The sequence below is a fragment of the Silene latifolia genome, chromosome Y (genome assembly GCF_048544455.1).
Source record: "Silene latifolia isolate original U9 population chromosome Y, ASM4854445v1, whole genome shotgun sequence".
Classification (NCBI taxonomy): Eukaryota; Viridiplantae; Streptophyta; class Magnoliopsida; order Caryophyllales; family Caryophyllaceae; genus Silene; species Silene latifolia.
The window spans coordinates 464,490,515-464,507,488 of NC_133538.1; the positions used below are offsets into that span (position 1 = coordinate 464,490,515).

At 37.0% G+C, this 16,974-nt stretch overlaps 1 long non-coding RNA gene across 1 annotated transcript; it reads right to left on the minus strand.

Annotated features, from left to right (window-relative positions):
• Positions 1–14,796: 14,796 nt before the first annotated feature.
• Positions 14,797–16,085, minus strand: LOC141627171 (uncharacterized). Its single transcript, XR_012536727.1, has 3 exons — positions 15,946–16,085; positions 15,604–15,673; positions 14,797–14,907 (listed from the first exon to the last, which is right to left on the minus strand). It is a non-coding gene; the product is annotated as an uncharacterized LOC141627171 (long non-coding RNA).
• Positions 16,086–16,974: the final 889 nt, after the last annotated feature.

Sequence of the window (16,974 nt, forward strand, 5' to 3'; positions counted from 1 at the left end):
TGAGTACCTTTGATCTTCCACCTATGTTCCATCCCATGGCGTAGCAGGTGGCATTTTGTGATAGATGTGGTGCTGCGGGGCACGATGTTGTTACTTGTTATGCGGAGAATGACCGAGTCTATGCCTATCAGCTGTATAGACAAGGTCGTTATGGTTCTCAAAGTGGGGGTTACCCAAACTATTCTCCACTTCCGCCGCAGAATTAATATGTGCCGCTACATCCGATTCAGCAGCAAGGCTTTCAAAAGCCTTCATTTTCTTTTCCGCCGCGACAAGTTCCTCCCTCTACTATCAACAAGGAAGAGATTGTTGAATTGAAGTCTATAGTGAAGACACTTGGACTTCAAGAGCAAGAATCTGATAAATCTAGAGAAGCTTATTTCAAGAGATTTGAGTCTCAAATAGCTCAAGTAGCTGCCGAGTTGGATTTTAGGCAGTCAGAGACAGTATATGCTATCTGTACCGAAAGCGGTCTTTCCTATGAAGGACCTGAGTTGCCTATTGACGATGATGATATGTATGACTCGGAATTCGAAGATTTAGATGAAAATGAAGCATCATACGAAGAATTCTTCACTGTACAGCAACAAAAATTCGATCGAACTACCTACAACGTTCGATCGAATGACTTATATGAGGAAGTGTTCGATCAAACAGCTTACAATACTCGATCGAACAGTTTGTACGAGGAAAACCTCGATCGAACACCATACACTGTTCGATCGAGCACTGCTGAGGAAGAAGACCTCGATCGGACAGCCAGCATTGTTCGATCGAGTAGTTTCGGTGAAGAAACCCTTCGACCGAGCACTATTCAGTCTCGATCGAATTATTTGGCTATGAATAGTGTTGACTCGTCATTTATGCCTATCCCGGATGATGGTAAGAAGGTAATTGAAGACAAATCCTATCTAACTGGAGGTAATGTTATTCCTTCTGTTGAACCCGATGGGATTCCTTCTCTATTCCTTCCGTTATATCATATATTGCTGTTGATTTGACGCCTCCGCCCCAGTTTGGGAGCAAGTTGGAGGAATATCACCTTGTTTCTTCTTATACAGGTCTTGACATGTTAGAAGACCCGGGAGGAGGATTTGAAGATTTCATCCCACATACAGGTCTTATCCCAAATGTAACATTAATTTGCATAAGTATGAAATTCATTTTCTTATTGCCTGCATACACTCAGGTTAGTGGCGGTGTCACATGTAGGAGAGGTGCTTACATAACCCTTTATTTCATTACTACCCATTAACTCCACATTAGCCAAATTTGCTTTTTTGACCCTTAACTATATCCAAACGTAACCTGTCTTGTCAAGCTAGTTTAGTGTTTGTTTTTGCGGGTATATTGCTTATTGTGTCAAATTTGGTTTGTTTTGAAAAGTTGGGAGTTGGTAAGTTTTGGAGAAGGAGAATATTGGAAAAAAAAAAGTCGGAAAAAAGAAACAATCGAAAAAAATAAAGAAAAATCAAAAAAGAATGAAAAAAGAAAAGAAGAGGAAGAAAAATTGAGAAAATTGATAACAATGGAAATTATTTCACTTTTATGTTGTTATTTAAATTATATGAGGAGTCGATTGCTTTTGGATTAGTGAGTTTTATGCCGAATTTTGGCAATTGTGCTTAAGTTTTTAGATGGATTAGAATTGGATGTTGTCATATTGGTTTTGTCTAGGTTGCTAGCTTGGCTTTTACCTCCACATTCCCAAAACATTTTGCCCCTTCTTACCCATTACCTCATTTTCCATACTATTGTAAGCACTCGGCATGTGTCAGGACCTCGTTGGATGGAGTGTATGTGTACGGTAGCTAGAATTGTTTATCATATTAGATTGCCTGCATGTTTATGTAGGTCGTAGTCTAGGTGAGCGACTATATTTCTTTCTCTCTTACATTTATATGTTTACCCTTTGCTTCATTGAGAGAGAGAGAGTGACCCGTGAGAGTCCAATTTTGAAGGTCTAGCAAGGTCGACGGTCAGCTATATATATGAACATCCTTATAACTCGTTTGCATCTGACACTGTTGCTATTTTGTTGATTTATTGCATTAAATTGGTTTAGGTGGACGATTTGTAGCTAGCTCTGAGTTTCACTCCGTTCCACTAGTTAGTTGCATATAGTTTGCTTGGGGATAAGCAAAGGTTTGGTTTGGGGAAGTTTGATGCGTGCATTTTATATAGACTTTTTGTACTAGTTTTGCACGCATTTCTACGCATAATTCGTAGTATTAAGCTACAAATGTCCCCCGAATAGTCTACTTTGGTTTGTATTGTATTATTTGCAGGTATGAACCGGAGAGCAGCGTAATCAAGCCTAAAACATGTCCCTATTCATGCATTCAGGAGATGAGTTGAGTCGGAGCTTGGAAACTACTAATTTGTGATGCGCATAGAAGTAAGGTAGCTAGGCGAGCAAAGGAAGAGCTTTATATAACTAGTACCTACTTGAAGGTCTATATCTCGAGTTATACAAATGATAATCAGGTGATTCTAATTGGAGATTAAATCTTATCCTATTAGCTTTCCAACGCCGTGAAAATCGCTTAATTCGGACAAGTAACGAAGAAATGGCGGCCGTTTGAAGTTCTGTACGCGAAGTAGGAAATTACGCGCTGAGACCACTCAATCGAGTACTTTAATGTTCGATTGAGTACTTTATTTGCTCGATCGAGTAATTCACTTACTCGATCGACTACTTTGATTCTTAATATATTCGATCGAGTGCTTTAGTGTTCGATCGAGAGTTTTTGGGGAAGATATCTCTCGATCGACTAATTTATTGTTGGTCGATCGAGTAAAACAAAGTCTGACACAGCGCTTATTTAATCGAGATCTATTTTATCCTATCTTAGTTTTATCTTATAATAATAAATATCTCTCCTATTTAAGAAATAATTAGGTCATATTAGAGGGGACTATTCGGCATTCATTATTTTTCCACGATTGGCAATAGATTAGAATAGATGAGTATTGCGTAGTTCTCTTCTCCTATTTTTCGGATCTTAAACTCTGTAATTTCTCTTCCCTTCTCTTAATTCTAGTATTAATTCTTTATCCCGTTGCATCTCTAATTCTCTTATTCCTTTAATTTCTCTTCCTTTAATCTCTTTGTTAATTTAGTTTATGTTATTTCGTTTCTTCCCTCTTATTATTATGTTATTATTGATTATTGCTTTAGTTGTTATTAATTTTGTTAATTTTATTATGCATAGCTAATTCCCTCGCTAGGATTTAGGGGAATCGATGAATTGATGATAGTTGCTAAATAGGTTTGCAGATCTGTTGTTATCATGTTTTTGTTGTTATAAGTAGCATTTAATGATGATTAGACGGTTAATGCGCATAATTGTTCTAATTGTTTTTGGCAAACCCCGACCTAGATCGAAAGATTGGAAGGAGTGAGACCCGCTACAATTATTTAGGATACTCTAATGAGGGCAGAAGTTAAGTTAGTAGTATTTTAGGGCGAATAGAGGACCGGAAGGACGTATTCACTGCCCCTTAGACTGATACATGTGACCGATCTGTGACCTTAACTGTGACCATTTAACGTTCATTGATGAACCGACAATCCTAGTCTCTTTCCTTTACTGCTAGACTCTTTATTTATCGTTGTTTTAGTTTAGTTTTCAATTAAAACCTCAAGCTTGTGACACCGACAGACTTAGATTAGCAAGTAGATAGCAAGATAGCCTCCCTGTAGATTCGACCCCGACTTCCCTAGCTGTGTTAGTTAGAGACCCCTCGGGTTGATCTTTGATAGGGTTGCGACAGCCGTATCAAATTGAATCTTCATCTTAACACAAACACATATGTGCTCGTCGTTTTATGTTAATCATCATCTTCATATAAAACTTCATCTAAATTGAATCAACAACAACAACAACACAAACACCAATTCCTTTACAAATTTTCATCTAAAATTGCAAACACCTACCACCCAAACAAATCTTGCCCTAAAATCTCATCAACAAAGACAACAACTTATAGGAGAAATAATACAAACCTTTAGTCATTAACATCGTCACAAAAGCATCTGTATTACCATCAAGCAATACACAATCCTCGTGCTCAACATCATCAACATGATCCTCCAAAACCGTCTCCTCTGCCATATGCGGAACATTTTTTCTGGTGGATGATTTTATGCAATTTTAGAGAAGTATTTGAAAGGGAATTGGTGTTCAGGTTGTTGTTGTTTAAATTTGAGTAGAATATTTTAGATGAAAATGAAGATTTGTAATGAAAATTTTGAAATTTGCAGTATGGTGATGGGAGATAGCTTACGTCAAATGCAAAGGTGATTTGGTGTTGTTTTTTTTTATGCAAAATAGCATTTATTGCACTTGTCCCTACATATCTATATATTATAAAAAGTCAAGACAAAGCACCACACTTCACCATTCCCTATTCTAATCTATATATTATAAAAAGTCAAGACAAAGCACCACACTTCACCATTCCTTATTCTAATAGAATTTAAGAAGCCACATCATCATATATTTTTAAAAAGGAAAAAGAAAAGTTGAATGAATTCGTAGCATTTAGTGCACAAAACATTAAAATCTATATATTATTAAAATTTGGTTTTTTATTCTTATAGTAAATCAAAATCAAACCAAATACTAAATTTTAAATTTTAAGGTTTTATTGTTACAATAAGTTACACGACAAATACAAATCACATTCTATCGCTTTTTTTTTCACGTCGTTTATAAACGGTATCCCATCTTCTGCTGTATACTCCTCAACTTTAATTAATTGGACACGTAAATAAAACTTTGAAAGTATTGTCTTACATATTTTTTTCATATGACGTCTGAAAATCTTAAATAGCGTATCAAAATAAATATATTGTACTACAAAGAAAATAAAATAGAGTACCCATAAAAGCTCTTCTAAAGCCACGTTATTCAAGAATAAAAATAAAAAATACCGCAATATGAAACAAAATTAGAACAAAAAAAAAGTTACATGCTACAATAAGTGAAAATAAACAAGCACACAAAGAGACAAAAAAAAATATTGCGACAAGGGAAAAAAAAAATGAAAAATCGAGAGAACTAAACATGTAATACTCCACTGAACCGAAGACGTTATTCGGGCGGGGTATTCCCTTGAAGAGGTTCATTGATAGGCTTAAAATATGACTGGTGCTTAAATGAATTTGAAGTACTACTCATACAAACAAAGTGCACTTTCTTTTCTGGTTATCCATGCAAAAGAACTCCACAGTTAAGGGAGAAGTCTTAGGATGAGTGACCTCCTGGGAAGGTTCTCGAGATGCGGGTGAGTGAGGACAAAATGCACTGGAAATGAACTATGTTGATCTGTGGGTCATGCACACAGCCTGACGAGCTACCATGAGTGACCGTTCCCGACCTAGGGTTTGGGTCGGACTGTTACATAACACATTCCGTGTTGTTTAGAATTTTTTTTGTTTTAAAATAACATAAACGTACTACCCCCACCAATGCACCCACTCATCCCAACCCACCACTAACCCATCAATCCCCTTCATATTCATCACTAACCCGATATTTTGATCAATAATCTCTAATGAACGAATCAAACACATGTTCTACAATCAAATTAGAATCCATAATTGGATAAAATTGATACAATTAATTGGTAATAATGTTAACATTTTAGGATTTGAGTTTATTGTTATTAGAATTACAAATATGCAAATGAAAAATGTATTATATAAATAAGGCTAATTTGATAACTTATACCTTGAATAAGTCATTTTTTCAAATATTATACCTAAGATAACTTTCTGTCAAAACTTATACCAAAAATCCTATTTTTTTTCCAAACTCAATACCAAATCTCAAATAAAGACATAAAAAGACGGTTTTAGCCTTACTAACTTACCCATCACCACCATTTCCCCACAACATTAATCCTTAAAGTCTCACTTCCACCACAAACACCTAACCACCACTACAAGGACCCACCTCATCCCCCTGAAATCACCACCACTGCTGCCAAGTACCCTCCCGCCGGCGGGTCATCCTAAGCAAACCCCTCGTTAAACAGCCATACCTCACAACCTTGCAAAACTGCCCCCATCTATGCCCCAGCGCGAAACGAACTGCCCCCACCTATACCCCATCCATGGCTCGCCTCCGCTCCTATCGAAATTCACCAACCTAAAGCTACTCACGCCACTAGCCTCCCTAGAAAAACACTGCCGCCCTACTAAATCCCCCTACCCACCCAAAAAACCCATCAAATCTGATTTTTTTTTACTATGGGTGAGTTATTTTCTGTGGTTGGGTGGGCTTTCTTGGGTCGTGGTGATGGTTAGGAGATTGGAGTCGTGGGGATATGGGGTCACGCTGAGAGAGACACCATTGTGAAGACATTTGGGGACATCGGCGTCGACGGGATTGTACTCGCCGGGGCAACCTCACACCAGTGGTGGTATCGACGGGGGGAGGAGGTGATAGGAGGTGGTGGTGATAAAGTGATGTGGTGGATGTCGGGGGTTAATGGGTTAATATATGGTAGGGATGGGTTAATGGGGTGGCCAAAGGGTGGTGATGAGTAATTAGTAAGGTAAATTGGTCAATTCGTGAGATTTGGTATCGAGTTTGGAAAAAAATAGGATTTTTGGTATAAGGTTTGACAGAAAGTTATCTTAGGTATAATATTTGAAAAAATGACTTATTCAAGGTATAAGTTATCAAATTTAAAATTTATATAATGATAGTCTTAAAGTCGTGGCACTAAAATTGTTAATAATACAACCATTTACTTTCATACTAAGAATGTTTAACGATGCAAATCAGCTACACATATATCGGATATTCTATTAACACTGTTAGATTTGTAGCATAATTATCGATGTTCAATTAAGTAGTTATAATTTATATTGATATATACATTACTATATCGATCTACTTATCCGAATATAATATACTATTAATTCACTTGAAATCAAATATAAGATGTTATTTCTCCCACCAAAAGATATGAATTATAATACAAAACATAAGACAACAAAGTTGTAAATATATTCCAAAATAATGTGATTAGTTTGTGTGTGAACATATCTAATTAGTCTTACACGCACCGTGATTTTCACGGGTATAAAAACTAGTTATAATAATAATATGTGGTACTTCCTATAAAACCTACAAACAACCAACAAACATCCACTTGCATACTATATCCGGCCCATTTACTCTAATGTGGTATGTATTCGATCCGTCTTTCATTTGTGATAGATAGCGTTCGTCACAAATGAGAATGTGTGTGTGTGTGTGTGTGTGTGTGTGTGTGTGTGTGTGTGTGTGTGTGTGTGTGTGTGTGTGTGTGTGTGTGTATAGGGGCGGGATCCCATACGAACTGAGTTACGGTGCGAACTGTACGAACTACTAAAATACACAGTATAATACTTCTCAGATATACAGTATAATACTTCTCAGATACACAATACTTCTCGGATACACAGTTTAATACTTTTGGTTACACAAGTTCATACTTCCGGATATACATTGTATTACTAGATACACTTTTTCAATCACTAGATACATTTTGTAAACACAACGAGATACACTTTTTATCTATCCACCTACATTTCATAATAAAAGCTACATTTCATAATAAAAGCAGGTACATTTAAATTTTAAATACACTTTATATTATTTGTGGATACATTTTATATTGTTTGCGGATACACTTTATATTATTTGCGGATACACTTTATATTATTTGCGGATACATTTTATACTGTTTGCGGATACACGTTATATTCTTTGCGGGTACACTTTATACTGTTTGCGGATACATTTTATACTGTTTGCGGATACACGTTATATTCTTTGCGGATACACGTTATATTATTTGCGGATACACTTTGTGTAATGTGTGTATCCACCACGCCATACCACCACCACCGCTACCGACTAACCAAACACCACTCGGTCAGTCACTCTCACCGCCACCATCCCTCCACCCGCGACCACCGCCACCTATCACCACACCTATAACTAAATTCATGAATCCACCTGGACAGTGGTGGCCACCACCACCACCACCATGAATATCACCATCAGCCCCACCACCAGAACACCGACGTCATCCCTAAGACCAACAACACCGACATCGCGTTCCCCGTCATACGTTTTTCAAGTTTCAGATCTAAAAATGCCAGATCCGAACACACCTAACGACGCTGGTGAGAGCCTGGCCCGTCGTCACCGCCTATATCGTATCCTAAGACCTCGCTCACGACATCAGCAACCACCCCCTATGATTCGACTACCACCACCATACAATAACTCAGTCGACGACCACCACCACCACCCTACACCGTCGCACGGTCGCCGGCAGCAAACCAACCTACAAACTGAAAGTAGAAGCTTTATTCGGGAGGGGAATGAATATTTGAAGCATGAGATCTAAAATATATGAGGGTGAGTTTGTTATATTAATTTCTCCGACGACGATAGATCTCGTTGTATAGATGGTGGTCCGCCGGTGAGACAGTGGCAAGCTTGGATGGTCGGCTATGATAGATGGTGGTTGGTGATTTAGGATAAGAGAGGACGGATCAGAGGATAAGGCCGGGGTTATGGATGGACGAAGTTAGAGAGGAGAAGTAATCGGCTCACTAGCCGGCGACTTAGGTCCGTCGAGGTGCTGGTGGCCTCCACTGGCAGTACATAGAGGTGAGGTGTTGAGGTTAGGTTTGGTAAATGTTTGGATGGGCTATGAGAGGATTGGGCCTTTATATGGGTTATTGATAGGTGTGGGCTTTGGGTTGATGAATAATATTCAGTCTAGATACATGGTTCGTACGGTTCGCACCGTATTTTAGTTCGCACGGGATCCTGATTATATATATATATATATATATATATATATATATATATATATATATATATATATATATATATATATGTAGATGAAATCATGTGAATTTGGTTTCTTATGGTGATTTTTTTATTTGTATTACCACCTGTTATTCCAGTGTTATTCTTGTTTTTTCCCTCTTTTTTTGTGTTACAACTTGTTGTTCCAGTATCACTCTTATTGTTTTTACCACGTGTTACTCCAGTGTTCCTCTATTTTTTTTACTTTGATTTTTTTTACTCTAATTTTTTTTTACCACGTATTACTCTCTTTGTCCCAATTTTACCGTCTCATTTTAACTAAATATTGAATTAAATAAAACGCGGCAAAATAAAAAAATTGCCCTTTAAGTAAGTATGAGTAGATTTCCTCAGAAGAAAACTTTGAGTAAGTGAGCCAATGAGGAAAGTGTAGTTAATGGTAAACTTAGTTAAGGGTAGACCTGGCAAATGGGATGCATCGGAAAAAATGCGATTGATTTCTATTAATAGTCCGGCTAAAGACCCAAACCATACCACCTATACATAAAATTTTGATCTAAGATTTTAATTCTTCAATGTTTCAGCAATAGCAAATTGCTCCATGGAGCTTAGATCCGAAATATGGACAAACAAGTGTTTACACGCCTCTACCATCAAGTCAATTATGTTCACTTAATCTCCCTCGATCGGGTCGGGGTCTGGTTGGGTTAATTCGGATTTGGGTTGTTGGGGTTTACAAGAATTCAGCCTGGGTCGGGTTGTAACACCCCATGAGGTTATGAGATTAAGTTGTCTCACATCAGGAAAATAAGAGGGTTTTGATATGTTTATAAAGGATTACACTCATCACTTAGTAACAAAGCCTTGTGCTTTTGGGCTTAAATGAGGATAAAAGGATCAAAGGTGTGGATCCCATCTTATTGGGGTTGTGTTACGACGATAGTGGGCCAGGTCATTTTCAGGTTGGTTGTTTTCAAATTATTAGGGGATAACAGTCAATTTCCGATAATAAACAATTGGGTCAGATTCGAGTCCTCGATTCATATTCGGGTAGGTCGGTTTTGTCAAGTCTAATCAAGGGGTAATATTAGATTTTTAATCCATCTACCTTGATCATTTCTTTACCTATTCAATTTATGAGTGTCTCATTCATTTGTTTGTCTTTCTATATTAAGAATATTTTTAGTGGGTAATTTGATCATCCACATAACTCATTGTCCACTTATCACTTAATATCAACCCCTATAAATGATCTCCTCCCCTCTCCTTGGTTTTTGATCATCTACCTAAGAAAGTATCGAAGTGAATATTGTTTATAATTTAGAAAGCGGACAATAAATTGAGAAAAAAAACTGAAAAGTGAAAGGGAGTTGCGTAAATGCCTAAATGGGGAAGGAGAAAGTTTGAGTCATAATTAGGGTTGTGCAAAATCTGGTCTGGACCGGAAAAATGGACCGCTCCCGGATAGAAACTGGAATTAAAAATTCCGGTCCGATTTCTAGTCCAACATTTTTAACATTCCGATTTCTGGTTTGGTCCAGTCCAAGACCGATTTTTCCAGTCCGGACGAAAGCCCGGAATTATTATTACTTGATCTTTTTCCTAAAATATTATTTAAAAAAAACATTGTAAGTCTATTTGATCCGGTCCGATGGAATGATTTTTGGAGCGGAATTTGAAAAAAATGTGTATGTAAAGAAAAACTTTGGTCCGGTCTTGGACCGGAATTTATGGTCCAGTCCCGGTCCAGAATTTTTAATTCTGGTCCTTAATTTTCTACGATTCCGGTTCCAGTCCAGTCTGGACTGGTGCACAACCCTAATCATAATATCCATTTTCTACCTATAACACATACCCAGTAAGGATCATCTGTCCCACTTTTGTGTCCCATTCTGTGTCCCACTCCATTTATCTTCTGACACATCACTTGATGCAAGAATAAAATATGCAATATATAGTATAATTAGTTAATGTGTCAGAATATATATGGAGTGAGACATAAAATGGGACAACAAATGAAACAGAGGATCCTTATTGATTCCTACCTATTTGGCGCCGTTATAATTTTCAACAACTCTACTGACCTTATCTTCTTATTCCCTTCCTACCTTTTAATTGTAACCTACAAAACTCGTTTGACTAAAAATACAAAGAATGTTGTAGGCTTTGTGCTCATTCGCTACCATCCTCGGATGCTTCTCAAAACAAATACCAAAATCATTACCGAGTACATGAGAAGAAGGAATGTGTAATAGTTTCTAAAGCATGACAACAAAGCACCGTGACTATTGGTATCTTCCATTTCTGAAAAATGCCACTCAAATTAATAGTGATACTTTCAGACATCTTAACAAAACACGCCAAACTATTAAGCAAACGCTGACATTCACCTCAATACTTCACCCATTAAGACACGTTAACCAAACATTGTAATAGGTTTAGATCATATGGAACATCTAAGCTGATAAACTGTAAACAAGCAAGGAGGTTAGCATTGAAAGAGAATTAAGGGGGTGTTTGGTTGGGTATATTGGAATGGAATGGAATGTATTTGATACATTTCATTGTTTGGTTGGGGTGATTTGGAATGGAGTTAGATACCCAATGGATTCTAACTCCCCCCCTAAACCCTTGGAATCCCATACCCACACTCCCCCCATGGATTCAAACTCCATTCCTCCCTTTTATAATTTGTGGTGAACCAAACAAGATTAGGCAAGTATGGATTTAGATATCCATACCACCCTACTATCAAACTCCATTCCATTCCATTGAACCAAACGACCCCTAAATGAATCTGAATCTGATGTCCAGGATCTTTAAAACCACTGCAACAAAAGTTGTTGCATTGTGAGTCACTTTTAAGCCAAAAGAAAAAGTCCAAGAAATGGATCACAATTAAATGCATTTCATCGCTTTTTGAAGTGTCATTCCAGCGAGCTTGATTTCCAAGCTTTATATCTCAAGTTATACTCATGAAAATCCTTTGATTCTTATGTCATTGGAAATCTTAAGGTCTTAACTAGATCATGGATTTTGAATCACCACAATATCAATTCTAAGCTTGAGATATGGACGATGCAAACAGCCTATGCGATTCTGGACAACTTCTGACCCATCAGCACTAAACGTTAAATAACTTAAGATTTACTCATTGTTTAAGGTTGATTCTTTTTGGAGATAAAAGTTAACTTCATTAGCTTTCAAACGAGATATCATAGGCCTTAAGATTCATCCGGAGCTAAGAGATATGGCTCTTACAAGATGCTTCTGAATTCCTGAGATGTTCTACAACCCGTTTTGGCTCGTCTCCTGTTTTGGGGACAAACTCAAAATCCGTCTAGGAAAGCATGGTAAGTTTTATAACAACTCATTTCTATAAAGAATTTTGAGACTTTTTGTCTGGGGACTTTAATTTAAATAAGGATCCGAGATAGGATAAAATGACAAGACAAAACCGAGTAACAAGTTTATCAATTTTCAACAATCGGCCTAAGTTCGCTTCCAAATGATCCTATCCTTTCTAGTTAATAAATCAAGACAACCTAGGACTAAAGAGATGCTGTTGGCCGGCCAATATAGTCCAACGACGCTGCTTTTCTCAATTTCAAAAGAGGTTCAAGTGTCGCTTTCAAGAAAGGTCCAAATGTCGCTTTCATTCTTACACTTGTGTAAGAGCTTTGGGGGCTGCTCTCAAGGGTTTATTTCAGCTGGAATCTTGACCAAAGAAGGCTCCAATTTTTGATTCTCTAGGTAGCTCATGTGTCCCTTTTGATGTAAGACTTATGTAAGACCTAGAGAAGAGTCATTTGGATTGTTCTTATTATTGTAGAGCCACATGGCTGCCTAGGTGGGACTCTTGTCCTTTTTCCTTTGTTTATTGCTTATCTTTTGCTAATCTTTTGACGTAAATTGAATGGTTAGGATTAGAAGGACTTGGGCTATATATAAGCCAAGTTCCTAAGTGTAAAATTCAGATTTGATGAAGTTAAAAGAAAGAAAGAAATCAAGTGTTTTCTTCACAAAAATCTCTTCTTTGCTTTGTGCTTGAAGAGCTCAATTGCTTTGTGTTTGGGGTTGGTAATTCATTTGCTTGTGTGCCTTGAATTATCGAGGCTAGTCTTATTGCTTTGTGTTCGGGTCTAAGTCATATCACCAAACCCTCCCTTAAGGACACGCCTAAATAACCAGTTTGTTTCATGCAAACTTAGGCTCGTTACTTTAGTTTTTCGCTTAAATTGTCGAGTTAGAGGTTTCACTCAAACTTGGTATCAGAGCCTGGTTATGACTAATTTGAGTAGTTTGTAAACAAGACAAATAGGAACAAATAAACTGAAAGTTTAAGCACTAAAACAATGACAAACAAGGAGGAAGTTTCTGTTTTTGTGAGACGGATTTTCTGATTTTAATGAACAAGGTAAAATGCGATAAATGTAAAGATAGTAACAAGCTTAAGCATCCACAAAGGCAAGCTTAACTCATCTTCTTAATCAAGCCACGAAGGTCGAGATTAAGGCTACTCCACGAAGTAAGACGATTTGTTTTTCACAAAGCAATATTTTTCATTCATCAAATTCTGTACTTTACAATCGAGAATGAGGCCTTTATATAGGCAAACATAAGTAGGAAATTTTAAAGATAGGAGTGCATCAAAGGATGACCTAGCATCATCCAAGGGCTAAGAATTAAAACAATACAATGCTTTTAATATGAAATAAACTAAAATAAAACTTGGAGAGCAAGGTAAGATGTCATTGGTTGTTTTAAGGCCTCCCCTTTTGTCCTCAAGTGTAGGAGAGTTGGTGAGGTTCATTTGGCAGCTCAAGGTTTCTGAAATGAGGTGTAGAATTCAGTATTTGTCGAGGTAAGGACAGGTGCAGCTGCAATAGTAGAAAAGAGCAACAGTATAAAAACAGGACCACTATGATGTCGCTTTCATATGCTAAGGTTATGTTGGTTGCATTTATCACTTCAAAAAGGCCTTCTTTCACCTAGCCTTTGCTTCATACCTTCTTAGGGTCATTATATGATCATTTACCATCCTTGAATGTGCACCTTAAGTCTTACAAGATAGTCTGAAAAGCCCTTGTTGCATACAAGTGTCAGTCAGGCCGTTCCAATAGCATTCTGGAATCAGACATATCTTGCAGATTCTATATCTCGCTCCTTAGGATGAATTAGAATGCCCCATAGGTACCAAATGAAAGCTAAATGAGTTAACTTTCACCTCAAAGAAGAATAACTTGAAAACATTAGCTGAATCTCGAGATATGCTAGCTTGAGTACTAGCAGGTCAGGCCTGAAATAATCAGCATTCAGCCGTGTTCCAGCAGGAACTTTGATGCTTCATATCTCTCTGCTTAGGTTGAACAAATGTGTGAGCCATATACCAAAAGAAAGCTAATTGAGTTAGCTACCACCTCCAAAAAAAATTACCCCCAAGATGTTTCCCGGTTTGGGAGATATGATCCGTTTAGTATTGACAGGTCAGAACTGCTGCAACTGAAACAAGAAATCGTGCCAGTCTTTGAGAGCAGCTTACTGAGCAAAATACACATGGTTAAACTTGACCATTCCAAGTCCATGAGAAAGTTGACATTCTCAAGATTTTATACATATAAAAAACATAATTTTTGACAAAGTAAAACTCAAGATATGAAGCAAACAAAATGACCATAATTCTGCAATCAAAACAGAAATGCTATGTTTTAATGTTCTTTGCTTAAGTAATTTCTTCCTTGGATTGTCATTAGCATTTTCCCCGGACCCTCGCCTAGCGGGGACGCCATCGTGCACCGGGCTGCCCTTTTATTGTCATTAGCATTTTCCCTTTAATTGATCACAAAAATGGCATGCCTATATTTCAACTCCTGTTGCAACCACCTCTGTGAAACTCGGGGTAAAATGTACTCAGAACTGTCCCCATCAGTCTGAATAAACAGGTTGGTGATGAATTTAACGTGGGAGGGCAGTCCCAAGAGCGCGGCTAAGAAATAGGAATGAGACAGTACTAAATCTCGTCCTCTTCGAACAAATCTCGTTCAGGAAAATCTCCCACCTGGAAAACACAAGAAGACAAACTTATATGGCAGCCGATAGCCAAAGCATTATGCTTGGTTGTGCAGAAGTACTAGAGTACTAATCCCAAGTCAAATACACTACTTTGGAGTAGTTAATAATAAGTAGCCACAAAACTTGAAAGAGGAAAAAGAAAATGCTGGAGTAAAATAACTATCAGCTGCCCTGTGCAGCAAATAGAACAGAAAGAAACAGAAGACGTATTCATAAAAAGAATTTCCAACTCGTGTCCTGTTGTAATAATCTCAAAGACCGCACATGATCCAGCAAATGCTCTCACATTATCAACAAAGTAATGTATTACGCTCAATAGAATAGTTGACTCATGATCAACTGTCCAATCTGATGCTGCATTCTGAAATGACATGCAAGATCAAATCATCAATAACAGAAATGGAGCCCTTGCCATCACTCTGACGATTGAAATGATGATAGATGAGTATTTCATAAGCCATGAAAGCTTTCATGAATCAAAACTCCATAGCAACAATTGAACTACATGATTCACCTACCTATTTTTAATCACATCAAGATGCTTTAGAATCTCACAAGTCATAACCATAATTGGGTTTTTGCTTTCAAAGCATTAATTAAAAGAAGTTTGGTGGATTATCATGCACATAGTAAGCTTGAACAGCAAGAACTAAGATTTATACGTGTGTAATGTGGAACAGACCTGTACTTTGTCAGGTCTAACAATCCCACCATGAAGTTGGGGACAATCAAAATAACGAGTACCTCGAACCCTGTGTAATTTGAAACAAGGACGAATAAGCCACATGTAAAATCAATTATAGCTAGTTGTATGTATTCATAACAACAGGAAATACTAGAAGCATAAGCATCATGTAAAGGCATGTGATATCAAATTAACGTAAAGGTTATGATGATACTTGAAACAACGGAGAAATAAAATACTCTGCGAAAGAGCCAAATAATCAAGGTGGTATAAATTCTAAATCATCATAACTCTGTCCATATACTCCGTATAAATTAACAAAGAAAATTTGCTACATACATTCCATCATGTTTCCCTAGTGGCTCATCATACTGAATTCCAACCCAGAAACCCGGGCCAAGATTTTCTCCTTGCTCTACATATTTGACAACACCTCTTTTGTCTCCTGGTTGAACTTGACATCTATCTCCCACCTTTACTTAAACAAAAGACACTAGTTAACATGATAAAACTTTTTGCTGAGAGATTGATCCAATAAACAAGTGCGTGTATTTCACAAAATTCATTTACGGAGTAGGTTAACTTTTAGCGCACACAAAACAACACTGTCCCTAGCGAGTAAGCAAATAGCTACACACTGAAGCACACACTTTATATCCGATGACCCTTATTCTAGCAGCATTCATACACATATTCGGTCTTTAGGCAGTTCAGCGTAGTACGATTTCAAGTTCACAACACTCTGCATATCCAATCAGGAGAAAATTATCAAAGACAAATTTAACGATTATTATCCTACTTATGATTTCCAGTACTTCAGCAATTTTATGTTAAGTTCATTTGAACAATTTTAAAGGGTCCTAGTGTTCCACTAAGGAAAGGAGGCAACAAAGACCTTAAGTCATTCAAAGACAAATAGAAAGGATAAAAATGTACGCAAGTTTTAAAAATAGTAAAGAAAAAGTGTATAAAAAAAGGCCAATTATACTTCCTTCCATCCACACCAAAAGTAACACTTGGTTTTGGGTGGTCTTCGAGGCGGTACAGCGGTACTTTGACCATATTTTTCTTCATAGATACGCCTTTTTGGATGAAAAATAAAATTTTATGAAAGACACCTTCATAACATATATATATATATATATATATATATATATATATATATATAAATATATATATATATATATATATATATATATATATATATATATATATATATATATATAGAGCAAAGTTCTCCTAAGTCCTTCATATGCTTTGAGTCCATAAGTCCTTTCCATCACCCTTGGATCATGCATGGTGGAAGGTTGAGATTGTAAGCAAGAAACACACTTAACACTAATTAATTCACTTCTCTATCTAGTTTTA